The sequence below is a fragment of the Thermobia domestica genome, chromosome 10 (assembly GCF_964235325.1).
Source record: "Thermobia domestica chromosome 10, izTheDome1.hap1.1, whole genome shotgun sequence".
Lineage (NCBI taxonomy): Eukaryota > Metazoa > Arthropoda > Insecta > Zygentoma > Lepismatidae > Thermobia > Thermobia domestica.
Window position 1 is genome coordinate 171553116 of NC_137463.1, and position 26780 is coordinate 171579895.

Consider the following 26780-nt stretch of genomic DNA (forward strand, 5'->3'; position numbering starts at 1 on the left):
AAATTCAAAATAACTATGTTCGTGACTCTAACTCCTCAACCGACCAACGATCTCGATCAAATTTATAACATGGATGAGATTCAGGGCTGGGCTGGTTTTATGCTATTCACTTTGATGTTAGAACTGAGGGATGGGGAGGATGAGTGGATGAAAAATAAATAAAACTTAATACCTCCTGAATCACTCGACCGATTTTGATCAAATTTTCAACATAGTTGAGTTTCAAGCCTGGGATCGTTCTTATGACTTAAATGTGACGAATTACCAAAGGGGTGAAGAAGGAGTGGGCGATATATAAAAATCAATTTATATAAGGCTGAAAGTGAATATTTTTGTAACAACAACTCTTGAACTATAAGACCGATCTCAATCAATTTTTAGACATATATGAGGTTTGGATCTTCAAACATTTTTGTAATTTCATTTTAACGGTACATCCTAGGGGAAGGGGAGGGGAGAGGGACGTATAAATAAAAACTAATAAAACCTGATAACGTTTGAATCACCCAACCGATCTCGTCCAAATTTTCAACATATATGAGGGTCGGCCCTTGGGTGTTTTTTATCGTTTCACTTTGACGAGCCAACGTAAGAGAAAGGGAGGGGAAATATATGTAAAAAAAATTACAATAAAAATGACTGCCTTTGTGACTTCATCACTCTTGAACCACCCGACCGATCTCAATCAAATTTTCAACATACATGAGTTTGAGGACACGGATTGCTTTAGGCTATTCAACGTAGGGGAGGGGGAGGGGAGAGAAATTTTAAAATGATCAAAACTGACCGATATTAGTGTTGAATCCATAGTTTTCGGGGTCAATGAGAGCAACAGTGACACTTCTGATGCTGTTTCAATCCAAGTTCAGCCCTGATGGTTGGAGAGCGGAGGGTACAACGTAGGGGAGGGGGATAAACATTTAAAAATGACCGAAAATGACTAATATTAGTTTCGAATCCATACTTTTAGGAGTAGCTTAGATTAACAGTGACAATTCTGATGCCGTGTGCCGCAGCACGGATAACGGGGAGGGGGAGCTATATATAATAATAATCAAAAATGACCAATATTAGTGTCTAATCCATAGTTTTTGGGATCATTCTGATGAACTGCGACATTTTCGATCCGGTTTAAATGTAAAATCAGTTCCGCCACTTGCGGGAAGGGGAGAAAGAGATATTAAAATTATCGATAATGGCCACTATCAGTGTCGAATTTATAGTTTTCTGGGTCGCTTAGATGAACCGTGGCTCTTTCGATCCCGTTTAAATTCAAATTCAATCCCACAACTTGGGGAGGTGGAGAGAGAGATATTTAAAAATAATCCAAATTGACCGATATTAGTGCTGAATCCACATTTTTGTGGGGTCGCTGAGATGAACAGTGACACTTTCGATGCAATAGCCCCGACCATTGGGAGGGGAAATTATACATATAAATGGCCTGAAATGACCAATATTAGTGTCGAATCCACGATTTTTGGGGTCGCCGAGATGATCAATGATCTTTCCGATGCTGTTTAAATCGATGCCATTAAAAACGAAAACAGCATATTTCACGGGTACTAAACACATGAAATACGGAGTTGTGCGTTTTGATTTTAATTTCAACCCAGCGAAGCGGGTAATATATGCTAGTAATACTAATACAGCTCGGGTACTCTCCATGCTATATTTCAAAACCAGCTATTTTTAAAATCTCTTTCCTATAATATATATTACTGGCGCTTTGATACTAGTCATACCACATGTTTAAAGTTTTCTTCAACGAATCTGTATGAAACGAGACCTGCAAACAACATAGGACCGAAATTTAAGCTTACACCAGAAGTCAAATCTAGTATCATTCTAACAAAAAAAAATCCTAATGGCTGACTATTTTAATGCTCATATTTCATTCTCATGCATAAATGTAGAGTGAGCCTGGCCCCCTAGACTCCCCGTGGATACGAGTCTGTGTGACCCTCATCCTCGAACAAAATTTTCTGGGAGAAAGCCTCTATTCTTCCTTTTGTCTGCCTAGGTGGGTTTTGTCTGTCTCGGTGGGTACCGTTGATGATTTTGTGAGGTTTTCCAGGGACAAAATTCCCCTCGGAGTTAGATCTTTTATAGTGCTCAACATCAGTTGATTTTATCGTCCCTCTCAGCAGCGAGACTATATGAGACGGGATCTACTCGTTAATCGTGAAATCCGAATCACATGAGCTCTCGCAGGGAATCGAACCCGGGTCTCTCACGCCAAAGGCCCGAACGCTAACCACTTAGCCACGAAGAAGCTCGGAGCTCATATGAGTAAATATGAAAGCACATTTTGGAAATGTCAGTGCAGACAACTATGTACGACGACTGTTAAATGAATATTTTTAATCTTGAATATATTGTGATAATGGTCAATCTTATTTGATAATGTGATAAAAAAAAAGCATTCTATTTTCTGTAACTCACTACAGTATACAAGTTAAATATCACACAGTGTGCTAAAGAGGGGAAGGGATTACAACGTATTATTGCTTCCTACCCGATGAACAATTTATTTATTTATTTACTAGCAGCGTTCACCCCGCTTCGCTGCGGTCACCCCGGAACGCAATAAACGTTGTTACTTAGATAATTTTTACTTTTTCGCTTTCAAGTGATATGATAAAAACCATAGAAGATTGCAGTAAATGTTAACATTATATCGCCTGTCATTTATGTTAACCCGCCCCGCTTCGCTGCGGTCACCCCGGAACGCAATAAACTTTGTTACTTAGATAATTTTTACTTTTTCGCTTTCAAATTGCAGTAAATGTTAACATTATAGCGCCTGTCATTTATGTTAACCCGCCGAGTGACACGGTCATGCGGGTTGCATATAAATACGTTTATTTTTATACCTATGATGAACTAACAAAGGATTTGTACGTTATGGACACTTGAATGGTCAATTATCTCAAGACACTGGTAATTAAAAATTAAAGTGATATGATAAAAACCATCTAGGGTCCAAATCCTAATAACCCCCCAAAAATAAAAGAAATTGGTTCAGCCGTATTAGCGTGATGAGGGAACAAAGGATTTGTACGTTCTCTTTTATAATATAGATTTATTTTTTTAATATTCAGCGTTGCAAAGAACCTGACTGATAGCTACGCATAAATTGGCAGAATGAAAGTCTTAACACATTGACTGCCACTGTGTTACTGAAAATATACATCTTCTGGGCCAATACGATTTTCTTCTTACAGACCAAATGTAAATTATATACATAACATTTCAAAACAATGAACGGTAAGCTCATTGTTGACTTTTTTTGTATGTCTATGCATTCTTATACACGCGGCGCAGGGTTGAAATTTTACCTTGTACGCCACGTATATTCGATTTCATACACGCAAAAGTTTGTATTATTTTTAGCATATTTTGCCTGTTTTGTTTGTAAGTATCAAATTAATTTCAAATTGTCGTGAAATAAAGGTTGTCCGCACCCACTCCCTATGCTTTGTCACAAAAAATGTTTAAGAAATTCCAACTCTGACAACTATTATAGAAAGATTTATTATTTTCTAACAATGAAAACTATTTATGACATGGCTTTGCAACAGTGATAAAAACAACTGAATGCTATGTATATGCTGAAATTTTGTTGTGAGTCGTGAATATTATTGTTCTATATTTCCTGTGAGAAATGGATGAGGACCAGATTAGACTTTACCTTCACGACGATGAAGAATTGAGTGATATGAGTGATGAGGATCTAAATTACGATTCTGATCAGGACCCTGAGTATCTTCCAAGCGAGGATTGTGATGACTGTTCAACTTCCTACAACCAGAGACTAGAAACCACATCATCTTCGAGTCAATCCCCTTGTGGTGATAATCAAGACAGTGATAATAATGAGGAAGAAGCTACAGTCCAGCAAGCGGATACTTCTCAGAACACTCGCCGTGATTTCAGTAACTTATTCTGGGACATTCCAAGGGCTAAGCAACCCAATATTCAATTCAATAGAAGAGCGGGAATAGGTCCAGATTTGGCGGCAACGTTATCATTAGGTAAACCTCAGGATTTTTTTCAGGTCTTCATAAATGATGACGTAATACAAGTAATGGTCGATCAAACAAACCTTTATGCAACACAAGTTATGGTGGAGAGTGATGTGAGCCCGCATTCTTCACTTTACAATTGGGAGCCTACCACCAGTGAAGAAATGAAAAAAATCCTTGGTCTGTTAGGATGGATGGGCTTGGTACAAATACTAAAATTGTCCGACTACTAGGGCACTAGTGCTTTGTACGATTTTCCTCTTCCTCAACGAGTAATGAATAGAAACAGATTCGAATTACTCTTACGACTGTGGCACTTCGCAGACAATTCACGTGCTGTTCCAAATGATAGGTTACACAAAATTAGGGACATCACTTAAAAACTAATTTAACGATTCCAGGAAATATATACACTAGGAGAAAAAAAATGTGTTGACGAAAGTATGATACCATGGCGAGGAAGACTTTCGCTTAGGCAGTACATTCCTTCCAAAAAGAATAAATATGGTGTGAAACTTTTCAAAGTGTGTGCCAGCAAGGGCTATACGTGGAACATTTCGCTGTATGTTGGAAATATAAATACGTCCAATAACATGTCAGTTCCTGAAACAGTTGTTTTCGATCTTGTAAAAGATCTTTTTGGTGAAGGACGGCGACTATACACCGACAATTATTACACTAGTGTTCCTCTTGCTTACCTTGCAATTGACAATAATACAGACCTAATCCGTACAATTAGGTCTAACCGTAAATATTTGCCACCCGGTGTTGTTCAAGAGAAACTGAAGGGTGATATTGTGGGTAAGGAAACCCAGGGAGGTGTGACTGTTTTGAAGTGGAAAAACAGTAGAGATGTATTAATGTTATCTACAGCTCACTCTGCTGAAGAAGTAACTGTGACGGAAAAACGTGGATTAGAAGTTAGAAAGCCTACTGCAATTATTGATTATAATAATGGCAAGTTCTTTATTGATGTGAGGGATCAGTTAGCTTCGTATGGCAAATCTCTACGAAAGACTACAAAATGGTATAAGAAAGTGATTCTAGAATTGATATGGGGAACTTCGCTCATGAATGCCTATATTCTGTATACTGAGTGTATCCATCTCGATAACCTACATATAAACGAGTTCCGCGAACGTATAATTCTAAGTCTATTATCAGGACAACTACCTCCAGCAAAAGACCTTTCTTCACCTGTGTAACAAGGAAGAAAAACTCCAACTAATTATTTGTTAGACAAAGTAGGGGATAATGGAAAAAAGAAGCAAGGACGCTGTGTTCATTGCAACAAAATATATGGAAGACATGGAAAATCTGACTCGACAGGGAGAAAATTTGCTAATTGGGTGAAGACAGTATGTGACAAGTGTCCCAAGAGTCCTTTTATGTGCCGAGAGTGTTTTAATAAAAATCATTGAAGTTTCAAAGGTACTCAGCCAATAAATCATAAATATTCATAGATTATTTAGGAAAAAACCTAAGACTAAAAAAAAATGTACCAAAAAATTATATACTGAAGAGTTTTCTAAGAGTTTAGATGTACGATTGATGAGGCACAGAATGTATAAACTTGTGAAATTCAACTTGAAACACACTGTATTTTGCGACCAAAATATCTCTTTCAATTGTCAATAGTAAATACAACAATTCGTAATAGTAAATAAAGTTTTCAGCATTTTTTTATCTCTTGCGAAATGAAAGAACTTAAAATTCCTACTGCCCCGTCTTAACTGTACGCCATAACTGTTTAACGATCATATAGTTTTGCTTGAACTGTGTATTCATTTTTATACACAAGGCCTAGAATGAAGATATTCCTTGCGTCCGCGGAGCAGAAGCATGACGCCATGTGTATGAAATAGCATACACATGGCAGTAGGGTGGTCCTTAGGTATATGGGAAAAAATAAATTTTCGAATTTCTTCCGCCGCACCCCCTCTTTTTTTCCTTTGGTAATAGAAACATCATACACAAAATTTCACAAAAATCCATCAACGTTAACCCGTGCCGCAAAGCAGTTGATTTCTGTAAAAAAGAAATCCATTTGAATTTCAATGGCACTCGATTTACTATTTGTCAATAAACGTATAATAATTATCACAAATGTAAATAGGACAATATAAAGCTTTCCTCTGTAATTAAGAATTGACTGGGTTTTAAATACAGTCGGTTGGTTATCAGGGAACAAGCTACAAGCATCATGATCATCGTCCGTATATATAGTACTTATGGTAATGCACAGTGTTATGAACCACTGTGGAAAAAAATATTTGGATCTGTTTCTCATGCCACTTGCTTCGTTAGTAAAATTTACATGAGTTAGAAATCAACCAGCTAACAAATACAAGTAAAAAATTTAATGATAGTGGCTGATATTCCAAAAAATGGACAAAAAATATATTTGAATCGTAAATCGACTTAATGATGACTTTTACTTTTTACGCAAAGTAGCTTTTCCACATCCTGGAAACAAATTTTTATAGTCTTTCACCACTTACAAAAGGAATTGTTTCTGTTCTTCATTTTTAGTTAGAACTGCATTGTGATTTTCCATTTACTTTACGCTCTTTCCGCTGCGTCATTTGTAACATGCAGCTTATCAACTACATTTTTCCCGAAAAGAAATTCATCATTTGTTGACCAACAAACCGGATCAAGGTCTAGAAAAAATGTAAAAATCCGAAACATTTCGAAGAACTTCTTCGTATTTCCTATCACAAATACGAATTTCACGAATACATTTTTCCTATCACAGCAATTTCTTTTTCTTCAATTTCACTAGCGTGCAGTTCAAATCGCTTCATCGTTTCATATGAACTGTCACTATTTTTAATTTTTTCTGCTATTTTGTGTTTTGTTCATTATTGATATTCTTGTCAAAAAATAAGTGCTCACACTCCTTTGAGAGGTACCAAAGATGTTAGGAAAACTTAAATAAAGTCACTCTCGAGATATCAGAGTTTATGAGTTTGTACGTTTGAAAACTCTTCAAAAATTGTAAATCTTGATGTGGTGAACGAGATATAGCTACTGGGACAAGAAAACCAAGTAAACCAAGCTTTTTAGAACAGGAAAAGTGCACACTTGACGCAGTCCTTCTTCTTCTCGCTCATTTAATTTAAACTGATTACTAAAGAGAAATATTTTTAAACTTCATAAGGTTTTTCCCATCCACCTTGCCTGATGTACAGCTCCAGGAAAACGGAAAGAAATACCTCCAGGAGGCGTACTTCCTAGAAAAATTACTGTAAGCTCCAAAAGTTCTCTGTAATCTTCTCTACATTTCCAAATTTTGAACAGTAGAAACTAGTTTATCTTTCTTCATATTGCAAAGAACTGAATTAACACTTCGATTAGAAATTAATGTAACAAAATTGTTGTGTTGAAATCTCGGCCACTCTTTCTGGAAACTTAAAAATTGGCACTTCTGGACTGGAAGAAACTGAAATACATTCTTCAAATACACACTTTAACATCAATTCAAAAATTTGATGCCTACACAGAAGATATAAAAGATCTTTTTCCAATTTTTGTTCAAGAAGAATACAAGCTCCATTGATACGTCCAGTATTAGAAGAAGTAATGTCCCAATGCCTCTGCTGTTGCGATTAATATGCGCATGGAGCTCTATCAATCGATTTATAGTGATCAAAAGCCGCAACGAGTCATGGAGTAATAAAACGTACTTTCCCTCTTCTCGAAGATCCTGTCACTATCTCATCAGAATCTACTCCTTCCATTGGAATTGTATTTTCTGTGCTGTGGTGAGTATCCTTGAACGGTATTCTTGCTTTAGACCAAAAAATTTGTTTCACGAATTACTAACGGAGCATTCTCTTTTAAAGGTAATTTCACATTCGTATGTTATAAAAGAATGCACCAAGTACTTGTCTGTTGGACAGTAACTTAAAACCCAATATCTGTTCACTCATATTACCAACGAGGTAAATACCACTACCATAACTGATTTCATTAGATACCGAACACATAATGATCACTTTGTTCACTTAATCACATGTAATGATACAAGACCCACAATGGAATTTCAATTCCCTAAAAGTAAGTCATATCAAAAGATCATAAATGCAAAACAGTAAATTTTAAATACATGTTACAAGTAGTCTAAAATTGTTTTATTTACAATAACAGTTGTAATTAAGAACAAAGGGGAGAACGACTTAGTTGTAAACGGTCGTAAAAAATAATTGTTTGACATTTATTTATTATTTCCAATTTAATTTTGTTCATAAATCTGCTCCAAATTACTTAAAAAATGGGATTAAGTAGAATAATCTACGTCTGTGAATGTATTGCCATCTATTGAGCAACATAGGGAACTACTGTTTTCTAAATCTTATTCCTATAAAGATTAAAATGTCTTTGCGGCACCATTTATCGTTGTCATAACGAACTGAAATTTACAGATAACACTTTTCTCATTAAAAGGAAAAATATTAAGGGGTGCGGTCTCAGATATACACAACTTGAGAAATAAGGACCACCCTAACATGGCAGTCACAGGCAAAAAGCAAGCTGCCCGCAGGCGTGGCTTCTGTGCCTTGCAACATTGTGTTAAAAAAACAGACACAAGGTTTGTTGTCAGTTGCTTAGTTCTTTGTAAAACAACTGATGTCTTTTTTCTGTCATACAAATCATATTTCCCAAATTGTTGTTTGAAGCCTCTTTATTCCTTATAAAAAACAATATATCGAGATTCACGGAAGCCCACATGAATTTTAATAGAAAGTTAAAAAATATCTTTATCATTCAGATCCTTTATTATTATTATTATTATTATTATTATTATTAGTAGTAGTAGTAGTAGTTGTATTGGTATAATAATAATAATAATAATTACTATTATTATTATTATCACACAATATTTTCCTTTAGTCCTCACAGCAATTAATACTTAGCAGTAGGTGTGAAAGTGCGTGGGAACGCAGGGGACCCTGTCCCTCACCTGCAAAATGTCCCCCACCTGCAAAATGTGATGTACGGCGTTCGTCCAGTTCCTAAGAAATTACAATGGACCAAAATAGGCATGGGGGACGGCGTGATGTCACGTCATTACCTACCGTCCCCCTACCTTTTCAGATGATTCCATCTTATTTCACCTAATCACACCTCGCCTAACGATTTATCAGCCACTTATATCTACAAGATAAAACTGTTCCCTATTTTAGGCAAGATAGGAATTCCCATCTTGTCTAATTCCATCTCGCCTAATATGGCGGTAGGATGCAAGGAGGGAATTTCTGTACTAAAGAGGGAATTCCTCTACTAGCATTTTAACCTGATATTTCAGTCAATATTGGTAATCTCTGTCAACTACAATGTAAATATATAATAAGTACTATACAAGAAGAAAGCACAGGGGAAGGCGATTTAGTGAATTTAGTTCATTTTTGGTTTGTTTTGGGAATAATAGAAATTGATTGGAAAACAGGAGCTAATCAGAAACAGGATAGAAATATACAGGATTTTTCACAACCCGGCTCCGATTCGCAGCAAGAGCGCAAGCAGTTCAGATCTCACATTAATCCGTACCTCCATGTATCATGTAATTTTGCTGCCGAAAGGATGCTAAACTGAAATCCGATCCAATAATTGAGAGAGATAACAGATGAAAGCTAATTTTTGGGAAATAATCCGTGAAATGAGAATGTAGGGGATAACAGGGTAATCCCACAGGGTAACACAGAAATCTCACGGATACGATGGTATCCACTACAAACTTTTATAATCTGGGATCGAACGAGGTCTATCCCGCACCAGAAGTAAGCGCTCTATCACTAAGTCACACTGCCCCTACTTTGGAGGAAACAGTATGATTCTGGCAGATGTATCGATATACTAAATATTGTGTGTGATAAACCAGCATACAAGAAGTACAAACGGTCAGAATGTGGGATTCATAGAGATTCCTTCGTGCGAAAATAGTAAGTACGTTTTCATATGTCAGTTATTCTTAACTGGATGTCTGCGTCTCTTAGGGATTGGGGAGAACACGTGACTAAGTGGTAAACAGCTTGCCTCTGGTACGTGGGGCCTGTGATTCGATCCTCAGCCAAGAAACTTTGTGGTAGACACCATCGTATCTTGTGTGCGGTTTCTCGGGATACTCTAATTTCCTTCCACATTCTCATTCCATCATATCTTCCATCAACATTCACTTGCCTCAATCATTGTCTCTTTTAGCCTAAAGAGCATAACCGTGGCTTGTTAAAATGAAATACTTTATTTCATTTTACAGGGGTTGCTTACAGTTTTTCGGTGGGTTACCGTTTTACAGAGGTTGTTATTGATACTATTATTTGTAACAAAGAAAGAATCTATGGGACTCATCATTTTCGAGAAGCTGAGAACTACAATTGTACGTTGATTGCAAGAAATGCTAAAGGTACGAAATAAATTCGATTTGTGAGTCTTTTAGCATTATTAGTCGTATTATGGGCAAGAAATAGCACACATATATACAAACAAAGAAAACTACAATAACAGTGAAATGTAATAATATACAACTTGGAGATCAAATTTCGCGATTAGTTTTCTTGGCTTTGGATATATTCAACTTACATATGTTTTCGTGATAGTTCAAACTTTCATTATACGAGTATCAATCTCCTAGATTTTCGAAAGTAACTATGAAGATTATCCTAAATCTTCCAAGTAAGTGCATATACTAAGGTTCATAATGGACTTTTGAGAACATGCTGGCCCTAACTGATATATCACATCACTACTTTTCCACTAAAAAAATTATCACAGATTTCAAAATGGCGGATTACAAGATGGCGCCAGATGTTTGTGATGTACTCTGCCCATTTTTCTTTTGTGAAACTACCACCGTTTGCATTGTCTATCTTTCACTATTTTCACGATTCAATAGTTTATTTGATGTATTTGCATAACATAGCACAGCTCTTCTTCCATTAATTTTGACCCCCTCCGTTTCTTATCACGTTCACCCTTATAACTTTTCACATATACATATTTACACATCCTCTATCAGTCGCACAAAGTCCCATCCCGCAAATCGATTCATCCATTTGGACCCCTTACTTGTCAGACAATATCTCATTGATGGAGGAACAGGGAAAATAATTCTACAATGACTGAAAAGTAACACTTCCTAAGTGTACCACTCCGATTTTGATAAAATTTGGCAGGTAGATACTACACACAAAATAAACGAATACGTGCTTTTTTATTTTCTGCGCAAAAACGGATTTATGGGGCAAAAGTTTCCACACAAAATTTTGAAATTGGTGACCCAAAAGGTAAGAAGTGCACCGAATTGAATGACATTGTGCAAAGATATGTAGAGGTAAAATGATATAATTGGGTTTCGTCTTTTTCTGAAAAAAGCGGTTGGGTGAGTCACGGACCTTCTAAACCGTTGTTTACGAAATATCAAAAGTGCAAATAAGCATAAGCCAGAAGTTCCTAAAGAATATGGAGAATTGCAATGAAATTTCATATAGGGATAATTTGGAGAACAATAAATTAACCGTGTTTTAATATTTGCGGAAGAACAGTGGTGGGGCCTAGGCCCCGTCCTAAAAAAAGAAAATATTACCGTAATAGTGCTTTAAGGAGTGGACCGGAACAAACGAAATTATGTGTAAATATTACATAGACTCTACGTAAAATAAGGTCTCGAGTGTCGAAGATCAACAGCAAACTGGAAATAAATCAACACGAATTTTTGTTTATGCGCAAAAACATTCTAAGAGTTAAATGTGCCTCCTGAGATACTATAAAATATGCTATATTCTTTGTGCTTGTAGTTGATATGCCAAATTACAAGAAATAAAATGGAGACACAACATTTGTGAAACACGAAAGGCCACATTTTACATATCCAATATCTACATACAATTTCACTCGTTTCGGTCCGCTCCCCCCGCCACTCAACGCCTCGGTCCGATCAACAGGTTCGTTTTCTTTCAGCAACATACGAAACACTTATGCCCTCATTTTACCTCTACAATATTTGTGAACATTTAATTTACTTCGGTCCACTTCGTTTCGCCTTTTGGGCATCAACTTTCAAAATTTTTGATGGGAGCTTTTCCCCATAAAACCGTTTTTCCACAGAAAATAAAAAAAACAGTATTAGTTTACTTTTTTCTTATTGTCCATACGCAATTCTTCATATCTGACATACGCATACGCAAACATCTGACATATTGTTACTAGCTCTTTTGATATTCCGTAATCAAAGATTTGGAAGGGTCCGTGCCCCATCCATCCATCACTCTTTTTTGCCTTTGGGCGTCAACTTTCAAAATTTTGGATGGGAGTTTTTGCCCCTAAAACCGTTTTTCTGCAGAAAATAAGAAAAACGTATTCGTTTATTTTTTCAATGTTGTCCATACACAAAGTTTCGTTGCAATTCGTCAAGTTATTTACAAACATCTGACATATAGTTTTAGCACTTTTGATTTTTCATGATCAAAGTTTTGGAGGGGTCTGTGCTCCACCCAACCGTTTTCTGCAGGAAAATACGAAACCCGTATCCTCGTTTTACGTCTGTAATATCTGTGCACAATTTCATTCACTTCGGTTACCCTCTTTTTCCCTCTTCTGGCGACAACTTTCAAAAGTTTTGGTTTTTGTTTTTGTCCCCTAAAACTGTTTTTCCGCAGAACATAAAAAAACCGTATTCGTTTATTTCTTGCGTATTGTCTATACACCAAATTATGTTGCAATTCTTCATATCATATACACACATCCGACATACTGTTACTAGCTTTTTTGATATTCTGTGATCAAAGGTTTGTAGGGGTCCGTGCCCCATTCAACCATTTTTTCCACGAAAATATGAAACCCGTATTCCCGCATTTTATGTCTACAATATCTGCACAATTTCATTCACGTCGGTACACTCCTTTTTGCTTTTCGGGTGTCAACATTCAAAATTTTGATTGGAGTTTTTTGTCCCCTAAAACCTTTTTTTCCGCAGAAAATAAAAACCCCTATTCGTTTAGTTTGCGTATTGTCCATACACAAAGTTTCGTTGCAATTCTTCGTGCTCTTTAAACACATCTGACATACTGTTACTGGCACTTTTGATATTACGTGATCAAAGGTTTGGAGGCGTCCGTGCCCCACCTAACCGTTTTTTGCAGAAAATACGAAACCTGTATTCCCTCATTTTATGTTTACAATATCTGTGCCAAATTTCAGCCATTTAGGTTCACTTCTTCTTACCTTTGGGGCTTCAAATTTCGAAATTTTGGGGTGGGTTCTTTTGCCCCCTTAAACGGTTTCTCCACAAAAAAATGTATTCCTTCAATTTTTGCGTATTGTCCATACACAAAGTTTCCTTGCAATTCGTGATGTCATTTACACACATCTGACATACTGTTACTAGCACTTTTGATATTTCATTATCAAAGGTTTGGAGTGGTCCGTGTCCCACCTAACCGTCCTTTCCAGGAAATAGGAAACCAGTATTCCCTTATTTTGTGTATACAATATCTGTTAAAAAATATTCACTTTGGTTCACTTCTTTTTACTTTTCGGTTGTCAACTTTATAAATTTTGGGGTGCGTTCTTTTGCCCCTGAAACCGATTTTCCGCAGAAAATAAAATAACCCGTGTTCCTTTATTTTTTGCGTATTGTTCATACACAAAGCTATGTTGCAATTCTTGATGTCTTTTAAGACATCTGACATACTGTTACTAGTTTTTCTCGTATTTCGTGATCAAAGATTTGGGGGATCCGTGCCCCACCCAATCCTTTTTCCTCGAAAATACGACAAACGTATTTCCTCATTTTATGTCTATAAAATCTGTGCACAACTTCATTCACTTCGGTTCAATTGTTCTTGTCTTCTGGGCGTCAACTTTCAAAATTTTGAGGGGAGCTTGCACCCTAAAACCGTTTTACCGCAGAAAATAAAAAGCCCGTATTCACTTACTTTTTGCGTATTGTCCATACCCGAAGTTTCGTTGCAATTCTTCATGTCCTTTAAACACATCTGACATATTGTTACTAACACTTTTGATATTTCGTGATCAAAGATTTGGGGGGTCCGTGCCGCACCAAACCCTTTTTTCCAGGAAAACACGAAGCCCGTATTCCCCCATTTTACGTTTCCAATATCTGTGCGCAATTTCATTCACTTCGGTTCAGTTGTTCTTGCATTTCGAGTGTCAATTTTCAGAATTTTGGGTGGGGCTTTTATATTAAATCTTTACATTTTGTAACGTTTTCTTTTTTATGAGATTTTTTTTTTTTTTTTGAGAGGAGGAGAGATCTTTGTTTCTTGCCATTCATCTTGTTTGAACTGCTTAAGTAAGATCATTTTCTAACTTTTGATGTCATTCGTCTCTGTCACGATAATAATATTGTCTTTCTTAACAATTTGTTTTATTATTTGCAGTTTGCCACACTGATATATTTGTTACAAAATTGAGATTTGGTCCAACACCTTTCCAATTCGAAACCAACCCCAATCGCCGAGCTTTTTGTGTTGCCTGCTATTGCAGGAAAGGGAGAATAGCAGGTGGTAATGCACTTTTGGAGTCGTATATAGATCACGTTTTGCCGTAGTACCCACTAGAACACTTTCTTGATTAGAGCTATAAGTTTATGATGTAAAGGGTATTTCAGTCCCCTTTTCATTTTATGAATGTGACCAAACGAATTAACATATACAAATAATCAAAGCATCAATGTTAAATGTATCTCATCAAATAGCCGTAGCTAATCTGTAACAGAAGAAATTAAGACGAAAAAACTAAGACCAATACTCAGGAACATTATAACATGCTAGCCAGTTATAGTGAGTGTGCTGATAATTTTAAATATATTTTAATTGAAATTTGAATATTCGGTGAGAGTTTGTCTATCAGTAGTTGTCACATACATCCACTCTCTCTTAGCCTGAACTTAGCCAACTTACATGACACAATGTGGCAGTTACTGATAGTTTTCACGAGTACGTGAAGATGACGCACTACAGTGGACTAGGGCATGCCGCGCTGGTTGGACAATCGGCGTGTGCTGGTGATGTGTTTTGTTTTTCCTCAATGGCGTGTCTTATTACCTCAGAATCTATTACCCTGAGCAGCCAGACGTTGGCTGACCTTCGACACTTTTACAACCAGAACGAAGTTTCCGGAACCAACGAGTTGCTGTGCTGCAGTTCACTGCATGGCAAAAGTTTTGAGTTGCCGCCGCAGTATTATGGCTGTTTGAACTCATTTAGCAACAGTTCACGTATCATATGTTGCTGAGCATCGTCATTGCTACTAAAAGTGATTGAATACATTGATTGAATTAACTCTTTCGCTACCAATCTTTTTCGGAGTAAGAAACATTAATATATGGTTACTTTAAGTTGTTTTCAAACGCGCATATATATATATATATATATATATATATATATATATATATATATATATATATAGAGAGAGAGAGAGAGAGAGAGAGAGAGAGAGAGATGCAAGGGCTCGGAAAAAACCGGCTTTTTGGGAAAACTCGGTTTTTTCTGCTTCCCTTTTTTGCTTCGGAAATTTTGGGCTTCTTTCAAAATTTTGCTTTAAATTGATAAAGCAGACTTTCTTTCGCTTCTCTGCAGCACAAAAACTCATTTAATTAGTGGTTGATGTAGGTAATAATATAAAACCACAAATAAACCATGTATTTCGAAAATATTTTTTTAAAATTCTTAACATATTTACATTATGAAGAACTTTTATTTAAAAAAAAAATGATACACAAATAAGTAGCAAAATTGTATGTAGTATTTATACTTTAAAATATCACACACCCTCTTTTTGAAACAAAATAAAATAAAACGAGAGAAATACATTTATATGATAATCTTAAAGGGTGCACATCAAGAGCTTGTTTTCCGGTGGTTCTGCACATTCTTGAAACTTTTAAGTTTCAACTTTCATATACGCCTACATTGTATTTCGAACAAATTTTTCATTTATTGATCACAAACGTAATAATCTGTTACCACCTATCAGGTGCTTCGGATCGGTAAAATTCCGAATTCTATAATGCACTGACTGTTCTTTAAGCTTGTTTAGAATCGGGCAAGTACCGAATGTTCTGTTCATGGATCATATGCGTAATAGACCGTTCATGTGATCGAGTGGTTTCCTAGGATTATAACCATCATCACGGTTTACCCAGTCATGAAGGTTTCTGAATTTTTAACAACAGAAATTCAACATTTTGTTTAAAACAAAACAAAACAAAACAAAAAAAACTATTAAATACATTTAAGAAGAATGGAAAGAATCAATCACTGTTTCAATTCACAAGAAAGGCGACAAAACTTATTGCAATAATTAACAAGGCATTTCTCTTAACGTTATATTAACAAGATTGATTCCATACGCAGATGAAACTATTGGAGATTATCAGTGTGAATTTAGAGAAATCGATCAACTATCGACCAGATATTTACTATTCGATAAATACTCGAAAAGAAATGGAAATATATTACCCAGTACATCAGCTGTTTATTGATTTTAAAAAGATTTACGACCCGGATAGGAGGGAAGTATTGTACAAGTCGTACACAATTCGGAATACCGAAAAGGCTAGTTAGATTAATCAAAATGTGTTTAAATGAATTACAGAGCAAAGTTCGAGTAGAAAAATTCTTGTCCATGAGCTTCCAGGTCGAGAATGGTCTGAAGCAAGGAGATGCGTTATTGCCATTGTTATTCAGCATTGTTCCGGAGTACGCTATAAGGAAAATTAAAGATAGCAAAAAGGCCCTAGAGCTGAATGGTATTCACCAGGCTATGGCGTATGCTGATGATGTAAATTTAATAGGGAATGATAGGAGAACAATAGAAAGAAATGCATAGGCCTTACTAAACGCTTGCAGCGACATTGGTTTAGAAGTAAATGCAGAGAAAACTAAATACATGAAAGTTCACCAGGATCGTAATACGGCAAATTGTGGATGCGTTAAAATATCAAATAATACTTTCGACAAAGTGGATACTTTCAAATATCTAGGATCAATATTACCAGACCAAAATCATATCCACAAAGAAATTAAATATCGACTGAAATCAGGAAATTCGTGTTATTATTCAGTTCAAAATATTTTGTCGTCGTAAGTTCTGTCGAGGAATTTAAAGCTTAAAATATATAAAACGATAATCATGCCTGTTGTTCTGTATGGTTGTGAAACATGGTCGTTCGCGATGAGGAAAAAACGCAGACTGAAAGTATTGGAAAATAAAATCCTGAGACGAATATTCGGACTCAATAGGAACGGGAATGGGGGAACTTCATAACGAAGAACTGCATAATTTATACGGTTTACTAAACATCGTTGCGGCCATCAAGTCTATAGGAGGCTCAGGTGGGCAGGTCATGCAGCCAGAATGGAAGAAGGTAGGAACGCTTTCAAAGTTTTAACTGGAAATCCAGTCGGAAAACGTCCATTAGGAAAACCTAGGGGCAGATGGAAGGATTATATAAAGATGGATCTCGCAGAAATAGGAATACAAAGGAAAAACTGGATCCAGTTGGCTAAGGATAGAAGTCAGTGGAAAGCTTTTGTGAACGTGCCATTGAACCTTCGGATTTCATAAGCCATAGAGAAAGAGGATATATTTAAGTTAAGCGCAACTGGACAACAACCATGAGTGAGTGGTTAGTTTTTGCACTTAGGAAATTTTAGAAAAACTAAACGTTAAGCAGAGATAAACCTCTCAAAATACTTTTCTGAATCCGCTACTGATTATTTCTAAAAAGTGTATTCAAGGTTGTATCCAGAAGATTATTGCTAAATCATTGCACAGCCACGTATAACAAAAATGTGGAAGCACCCTCTGACAGATATACTGAAGTTTAACTTACATGCTAGAAGTTAGAGTAGGCCTACTAATTTCTAAGAAATGAAACACGGATGAGTAAAAAAGAAATGACGTAGAGAAGAAGAAAAAAGGCGATAACTCAGAAGTTAAAAGAAAGTTAAATATCCTCCATAATTGCTCTCAAATACTACGTACTGTATGTTTACTTTAATTCATAAAACATGTGCTCCATCCATCATGATGGTGAATTCCAGAGCGAAATATGGTATTTAGGTCATGAAATCTTATTTAACTTTAGAGTATACTAATAGAAAGCTATTAGGTAAAAAGAATCATGAAAATGAAAAAAGCCAAAATTTCCAAAATTCTCGTTTTTTTCCCAAAAAAAGCCGGCCTTTTATGTGCAAAAAACCATCGATTCAAAAAGCCGGCTTTTTTGCATCTCTCTTTCTATATAAACATTTTTCGCTGTTTCATTTTTCGACGTGGGAAGGGTGGGACATATGTATCCCATTGATATTTTTACATAGGACCTATATGTCTTAGTGGTAGTGACATGAATGATCATCTTGTATTTTCGATTATGATACGTATATTATCAGAAAAACAGTTGGGTTGTATTTATGATTACAAATATTTTACATTTCGGCATCCTTTTCCAAATGACAGTACATGCAACCACTGCTTTATCATTAGCACCTTGTTCTTCACTTTCATCTGTTCCATTATCAAAACACTTACTTCCACTACTGTCTATTTGATAATGTTCATAAGAATTCTGCAAGCCATTAGCAGGCTTTTCTTTACCAGTGGAACATCGATTCATAGCAATAACATGCTTAAATTACCACGGATCCTCTGAGAATGTATCGTGGGATACATATGTCCCAGTGGTAGTGAAAGGGTTAAATAGTCCTCTGTGTTAAATAATTCACTTGCCACACTACCTTTTGGGCGTTTGATCTTGTATTTAGTTCGATCACGACGTATACGACCTGCTGTTTGGGTTGTGGAAATATTGCGATACTTAATGTCATATCTTTGTAGATTAGGACATACTGTACGTGTAATTGGAGAGAGAGACAAGTAGAGATAGTAAAGTGAAGCAAGAGAGAACTTTATTGAATGTCATTGTATTTCTGTTGTTAATTTCCTTGATATTTCTTTTCCACTGCTGGATAGATAGGTGGTAGAAATAGGTCAGTGTCAATATAGTTTAACATTATTGGCATAATTAGGGGTTAAGTATGACAAGTGTACTCTAATTAGATGTTCTAGCAATGCGTAATAATAACCAGTAGACTTCCATAAATTGTTATAGATGCACTGAAGGCCTACGTAATAGTATGGAATGTTCAGGGAAAAGCTTTATGCATCTTTCCGAAATTGTTTAAATTGCTGTAAGATGTAACCAAAATCTATTCCACTATATGTGATGAAAGACTCGTATAGAACTGGATGGTCAAACGTGATAGATTATTTTGAGTGCGTGGTGCAAAAAAATATCCATTGATAAAATTTGTCAAAGTTGAAAATTTGTGCTATAGTGTGCTATAGTGACATAATTACAAATACCAATTGTTGTCCTATTAGTGGAAATATGTGTAGTTTGCAACATGTAAAAAATTTGAAGTGGTAGCACGGGCTGTGTGTACATCACCTGGCAGTTGATAATGGCACATTAAGTAATTGTCTGTAGTATGTATAATTTATATGGTTTACCCAACATTGTTAGGGTCGTCAAGTCTAGGAGGCTTAGGTGAGCGGGTCATGTAGCTAGAATGGAAGAAAGTAGAAAGGCTTTCAAAGTCTTGACTGGAAGACCAGTCGGAAAACGACCATTAGGAAGACCTAGGCGCAGATGGGAGGACAATATTAAGATGGATCTCGCAGAGATTGGAATACAAAGTAGAAACTGGATGCAGTTAGCTAAGGATAGAAGTCAGTGGAGAGCTTTTGTGAACGCGCCATTGAACTTCCGGGTTCCATAGGCCATAGAGTTAGTTAGAGTTAGTTAGTTAGTATGTCAGGCAGAGTAGAATGAAAAGGTGTTGAAGCGGGAAGACGATGGTGATGTAGAATGGAAGAAGCAAATTTGGAGAATAAAGATAGTGGATGCAAATTAGGAGATTCAAATTGTAGATGGCACATGTTTAATTGGCCAATATGTTTGGTGTGTCGTGAAATACAGTATCCAAGTGTCGAAAAGTTATAGAATAGCAAGCAACACTGACAAAGAGTAATAATACACGGAAGAGAAGACTTGGTATCAAGTATCACTGAGCGCTGAAAAATAATTGTCACCAAGAACCGTGGTGCAAATAAAGTAAAGGTGACTGCGAAACTTATTGAGTACCTGGAACAAAATATTTCTGCAATTATAGTCCGTTGCGAATCGAGAGTTGCATAACGCAAACAGCCTTGGTCTGGTTATAATTTTCGAATTTCTTATGACCGTCAACAACATTTTAGCAGGAGAATGTGGTGTCCAAACTATTTAAAGTGATCCATCGAATATTGGAGTTTGTCCCAATGAGTCTTTTTTCACCTCATTTCTAATAACAGCCCGTGCTTATATATGATGGACGCTCAAATAATATTATACTCCGAATTTTCTCCTATCTACCATGTAGCATGATGGCAGCTCTGAGACGTTGTGTGTCATAATTTCCTGGTATTCTATGAACCCTGTGATCTCGCTAACGCAACGCAGCGATTGTGTTAACGACCCACACTAATTAAGAATATTTTTGTTTTGATGTGAACAATCAATCACAAGGTTTATCATTATTAATTATAAATAGAATTTATACAAAACTCGTTTCTCTGTACATTTTCAATTTAAATAAAATTATATACTGGGTGACTATAAATGACGAGTAGTCTGGATTTAAAGTGAAATTTGTCAATAACTATTAATTCGACACGATTGTGCTAATGGGCAAACGAAGAACACATCTTAAAGTTTAATTTCTCACTTTGGCTCGTGGAGGCAGATGGCAGCAAAGGCCTAATATCCAAAATGACGTCTATGCAGCAGGGGTGTGTCTAATTTACTGACCAGAATATTTTATTGGCCACCACCAAAACTATGAGAGCCACCAACTTGAAATTTTCACCAACTATGTCCCTCAACACCCCCAACATATCCACCCAATTTCATTCAGATATCTCAATATTTACTATATATCTATATCAAAATATTGTTAGAATTTTGGTATAACTTAGACACCGCCAAAACTATGCGAGCCACCAACTTGAAATTTTCACCAAATATGTCCCTCAACATCCCCAATACATCCATCAAATTTCATTCAGATATCTCAATATTTACTATATATATATAAAAAAAATGTTAAAAATTTTGGTGTAACTTGGCCATCGCCGAAACTATGAAAGCCACCAACTTGAAAGTTCCACCAAATATATATCTCTACACCACCAATATTTCCACCAAATTTCATTCAGATATCTCAATATTTACTATATATCTATAACAAAAAATTGTTAAAATTTTGGTATAACTTGGCCACCACCAAAATTATGAGGGCCACCAGCTTGAAATTTTCACCAAATATTACCATGAAAACATACAATATATCCACCAAATTTCATTCAGATACCTGTATATTTATTATATATCTATATCAAAAAATTGCTAAAATTTTGGTGTAACTTGGCCACCGCCTAGACTATGCGGGCAAACTACTTGAAATTTTCACCGAATATATCTCTCTACACCACCAATATAACCACCAAATTTCATTCAGATATTCTAATATTTACTATATATCTATATCAAAAAATTAAAATTTTGGTATAACTAGGTCACCGCAAAAACTATGAGGGCCACCAACTTGAAATCTTCACCAAATATTACCCTCAACATCCCCAATATAGCCACCAAATTTCATTTAGATATCTCAAAGTTTACAATATATCTATATCAAAACATTAAAATTTTTGTTTAACTAGGTCACCGCAAAAACTATGAGGGACACCAACTTGAAATCTTCACCAAATATTACCCTTAACATCCCCAATATAGCCACCAAATTTCATTCAGATACCTCAATATTTATTATATATCTATAACAAAATATTTTAAAAAGTTTCGTATAACTTAGCCACCGCCAAAACTATGAGGGCCACCAACTTGAAATTTTCACCAAATATATATCTCTACACCACCAATATATCCACTAAATTTCATTCGAATATCTCAATATTTACTATATATCTATATCAAAACATTGTTAAAATTTTGGTATAACTTGGCCACCGCCAAAACTATGAGGGCCACCAACTTGAAACTTTTACCAAATATGTACCTCAACACCCTCAATATATCTAGCAAATTTCATTCAGATATCTCAATATTTACTATATATCTCTATCAAAATATTGTAAAAATTTTGGTATAAATTGGCCACGGCCAAAACTATGAGGGCCACCAACTTGAAATTCTCACCAAATATATATCAATTCACCACAATATATCCACCAAATTTCATTTAGATATCTCAATATTTACTATATATCTATATCAAAAAATTGATAAAATTTTGGTATAACTTGGCCACCGCCAATACTATGAGAGCCACCAACTTGAAATTTTCACCAAATATATATCTCTAAACCACATATATATCCACCAATTTTCATTCAGATATCTCAATATTTACTATAAATCTATATCAAAAATTGTTAAAATTTTGGTATAACTTGGCCACCGCCAAAACTATGAGGGCCACCAACTTGACATTTTCACCAAATATGTCCCCCAACACCCCCAATTTATCCACCAAATTTCATTCAGATATCTAGCTTCGGAATTTGTGTTTTCGGTGGTCCTGCAGCGTGAAGTTTGCAGGAGCATCTTTCAAATGGACTTAGAGCCTTTAAATTTAAAGCTGAAATTCTGGGAGTTGGTATTTTCGTAGAGCTCAAATTCTACTCAAATTCTGCACCGAGTTTCAGAATTTGAGCTGTTAGGTGTCCTGCCTACTTCACGCACTTTGTCTGAGTATGCCAACATAAATAAATTCATTAACTGCGCATTTTGTGTCTGGTTTATGTTTGGGCAGCTTCACATCTCTAAAAATCTAAAGTTCGGTTCCCAGTCAAAACCCTTTCTTTTTAACAGCATTTTAGTCAAAAAATACATTTTTTCTACATATTGTTTATTCTATAATATAAAATATTCTCTTCTCTCTTTTTTATTTCAAAATACTTACGAAAAAATTACTGCTAATCGTTACTGCATCTTTAGTGCTTCTAGAAAACACATATAGTTCAGTTAGTGTTTTACTCCTAATGTAGTTATGGCCAATTACATGTTATGAAACTCTCATAAGAAATACATGGGGAATTATTCATTGCCTTAAATTCCAGCAAAATTCAAAAGCATTGATAATCTCTTCTAGTGCAATCGTTCGTGCATTGTTAGTGCTTCTTAGTGCACCAACATCTAACTTTAATGCTTCATTAGTGTAGGTTCTACGAGTAAAAGAAACATTGGGGGTAAGCGTGAACTTTGCCACTGCACTTCAAGCACTGACAAAAAGAAATAGTGAAATTCGTTAGTACATCGTTAGTGCTTCTAGAAAACACTAATAGTTTGGTTATTGCTTCAGTACTAGTGAGGTTATGGTCAATTACACGTCACGAAACTCCAATAAGAAATACATGGGGAATTTTTTATTGCGTCAATTCTCCGTCAGATTCAAAAGCACTAATGATCTCTTCTAGTCCAATCATTAGTACTTCTTGGAGCACAAACACCCAACATTAGTATTTCAATAGGTTGGACGCCAGAAGCGAAAGAACATTAGCTTCCCAAGAAAGCACTAACGATTAAACCTAGTGCAATCGATAGTGCATCGTTTGTACTTATGGAAAACACTATTAGTTTCGTTAGTGCTTCAATATTAGTTTAGACATGCCTAATTGTATGTCAGAAAACTCTCATAAGAAAAACAGGGGTATTTTCCATTGGGTCAAGTTCTCGTGAAATTCAAAAGCACTAATGATCTATTCTAGTGCAAACGTTAGTGCTTGCTAGTGCACCAACTCTGAACAATAGAGTTTCTCGTCTTGAATGTTTTTGTGGGGAGAAGCTAGCATTGCTAGAGCTTTATAAAACATTAAAAATTGTCGTTAGTGCCTTGATGAATAATGCTGACAGGACTAAATTTAAATTTATGGAATTTTACACTAATTGTCTTACAAAGGTGTGATAACTGCCAATTCTTAGTGCACTGTTAGTGCTCCACAAAACGCTAATCTCTAACGCCTGTGCCATCACGGTTTAAGAGTTATTAATAAATAACTCGGGCGGGGTTAACTCCAGGTTTTTCAACTTTTACACAATTATTATAAAATTTGATAAATTTTAATTGAGTTCCGTCCGAGTTATTCACTAATACCTCTTAAACTATGATAGCACTATCGTGACTGCTTAGTATTTTTAGAACACTAAAAAAGCATAAACCTTTAGTGATTACCCTACTTTCTGATGGACAATTATTGTAAAAATCGATAAATTTAAATTTATCCTATTTAATAGCTCTTAAATTATGATAGCACTAACATTAGTGCTTAGTTTATGGAACACTAACCGCGGGTATTGTCTTATTCTGCCTGACAATTAGTGTAAAATTGTATAAAAAGTTGAATGATTTGAAGCCCGTGTTGTTCATTAATAACTTCTAAACTATGGTAGCAGTAACGTTAATGCTTAATGTCATTTGCAGCGCTAACAGTGCACTAACCTTTGGCGTTTATTACACCTTTGTTCGACAATCATTGTAAAATTCAATAATATTAAATTTAGTCCTTCAGGAGCGAGGCTATATGAGACGTGGACCTACTGATTAACGTGGAATCAGAACCACATGAGCTCCCTCCGGGAATTTAACCCGGGTTTCCCACGCCAAAGGCGCGTACTCTAACCGCTTAGCCACGAAGGAGTTTAGGGCTAAAAAAGTTGACCCTAAATATTGTTAAATTGGCTTCAGCTCACCAAGCTCTAAGTAACCATTACTAAAAAGAGGGAATATTAACATTCCAGAAAATAATCTTACTGTAATTTGTTATATCTTTAGTTCGTACGAGCTCGTAATTTTACAGAAAATAAGAACAACGTCGAATTTTTGACACAGTCAACAGCCAGTGCTGATTTTTATTATTATTATTATTATTTCTTTCCGTTAAGAAAAGTCATCTACAGGCAATAATGCGAATTATATGATATACTTTTAAACATGGTAACTCTTCTACTGGTTCTATCAGAACAGAGGTTAATTGTTCATGCTATTGTATTACAGTGGACTTTATATTCCTACAGGTTTTTAAGAAGAAATTTGCGACTGTCCATCTGTTTTTTGCGATAAGGTGACTAAACTACTTGCTTTTCTTACAAAAATGTTATATATATATATATATATATATATATATATATATATATATATATATATATATATATATATATATATTATAACGACTCACCAAGGGTAGTCGTCAACCTGGTTCGATCGATGATATCTGAATCTCGAGTGGTAGTAATAGTTTGCATGTAAAAATATCTTTAATAATTATATATACTATTATTCTCACCTTTTCTATAAGAATTATAAAGTCGATGAACGGTATCAAATGGTTTATTAGTTGATACACTTTTATGTATTTTCATTCAAACTGTCATGCACATAGACATGATGATTAGGTATCCATAAAAAACTACATAGCAACTAAAAACATAACACTGTCAATATCTCCTACAGATATTAAAAACATTCTTCTTTTGTTAATATTAAATTAACATTCTATTAAGTATAGTGCACATGTATGAGCACTTTCTGCCCAAGGTACAGGTAATTAATAATCTATCCAAAGTATTTTGTTCTATAAAATGTCGCCCGACAATTGGACTGAATATAAAAGTCATAAGCGAGCTTGGCTTTTATCTTCAAGAACCACTGGTCCGACTACAATAATGGTTTTACATTACATATGTTCATCACATTTTGATCGCCCCTCGTATGTATCTTCATTACATATCATAGATATAGATACATTTATAACAAATCTTTCATTTCATTAATACTTATCTTTTATTACATTAATTATATTTATTTCATTATCATTCATTACATTATTATTATATTTTATTATTAAAATGTCGTCGCTCATTTATTTAATCTTTGAAGGGTGCGAAGTCAAAATCGTAAGAAACAAACATGAGTTACCATTATCCAGGGCGCATTATATAATAGTTATATTAGGTGATATTTTAAAATAAACATTGGATCAATAAGGCATCAAAATATAGAAGAATTTCATTCAAGATAGTCGTTGAATAATTAACTTAATAGAATGAATCTTATACTTAACATAATCTTTGACAGTTAAGTTTTCAACACAAGTCAATCTAATATAAATATTCTTTGTTTTTAATCAATTATGAATCGAATTATAATTCCTCATATTGCCTGTATAGCGAAGTTATAAGAATTGTTTTCATTAATGATATTAACACATAAACTTAAAAATAAAAATTCACAAGAATCTATAACTGATATGGGTTTAACCTAATTTCATTAACGGTAATCAGCTTACATTCATACTTGCATATGATTCTAATAAAGTACATTGTACAGCACAATCATGATTGGGTTCCGTACTATTTTGTACATGTATTGCGTCGTGATTCTGATTTTGATATGAAGTGCCATCTCTTGACCTCCAATTACGTCTATCCATGTAGCTTGTTGTATTCCTGTAATTTCGCCCTATATTCCGATTGTTTTTATGTCTACTTCTTTTGGGTGATCTGACATCAGGATTACCACGATTAATTAGGTTAGGCGTATTCCCTACATAACTTTGCCTATTTTGCTCGTCTTGATTGCTAGAATTTACTCGGCTAAGGTTGTG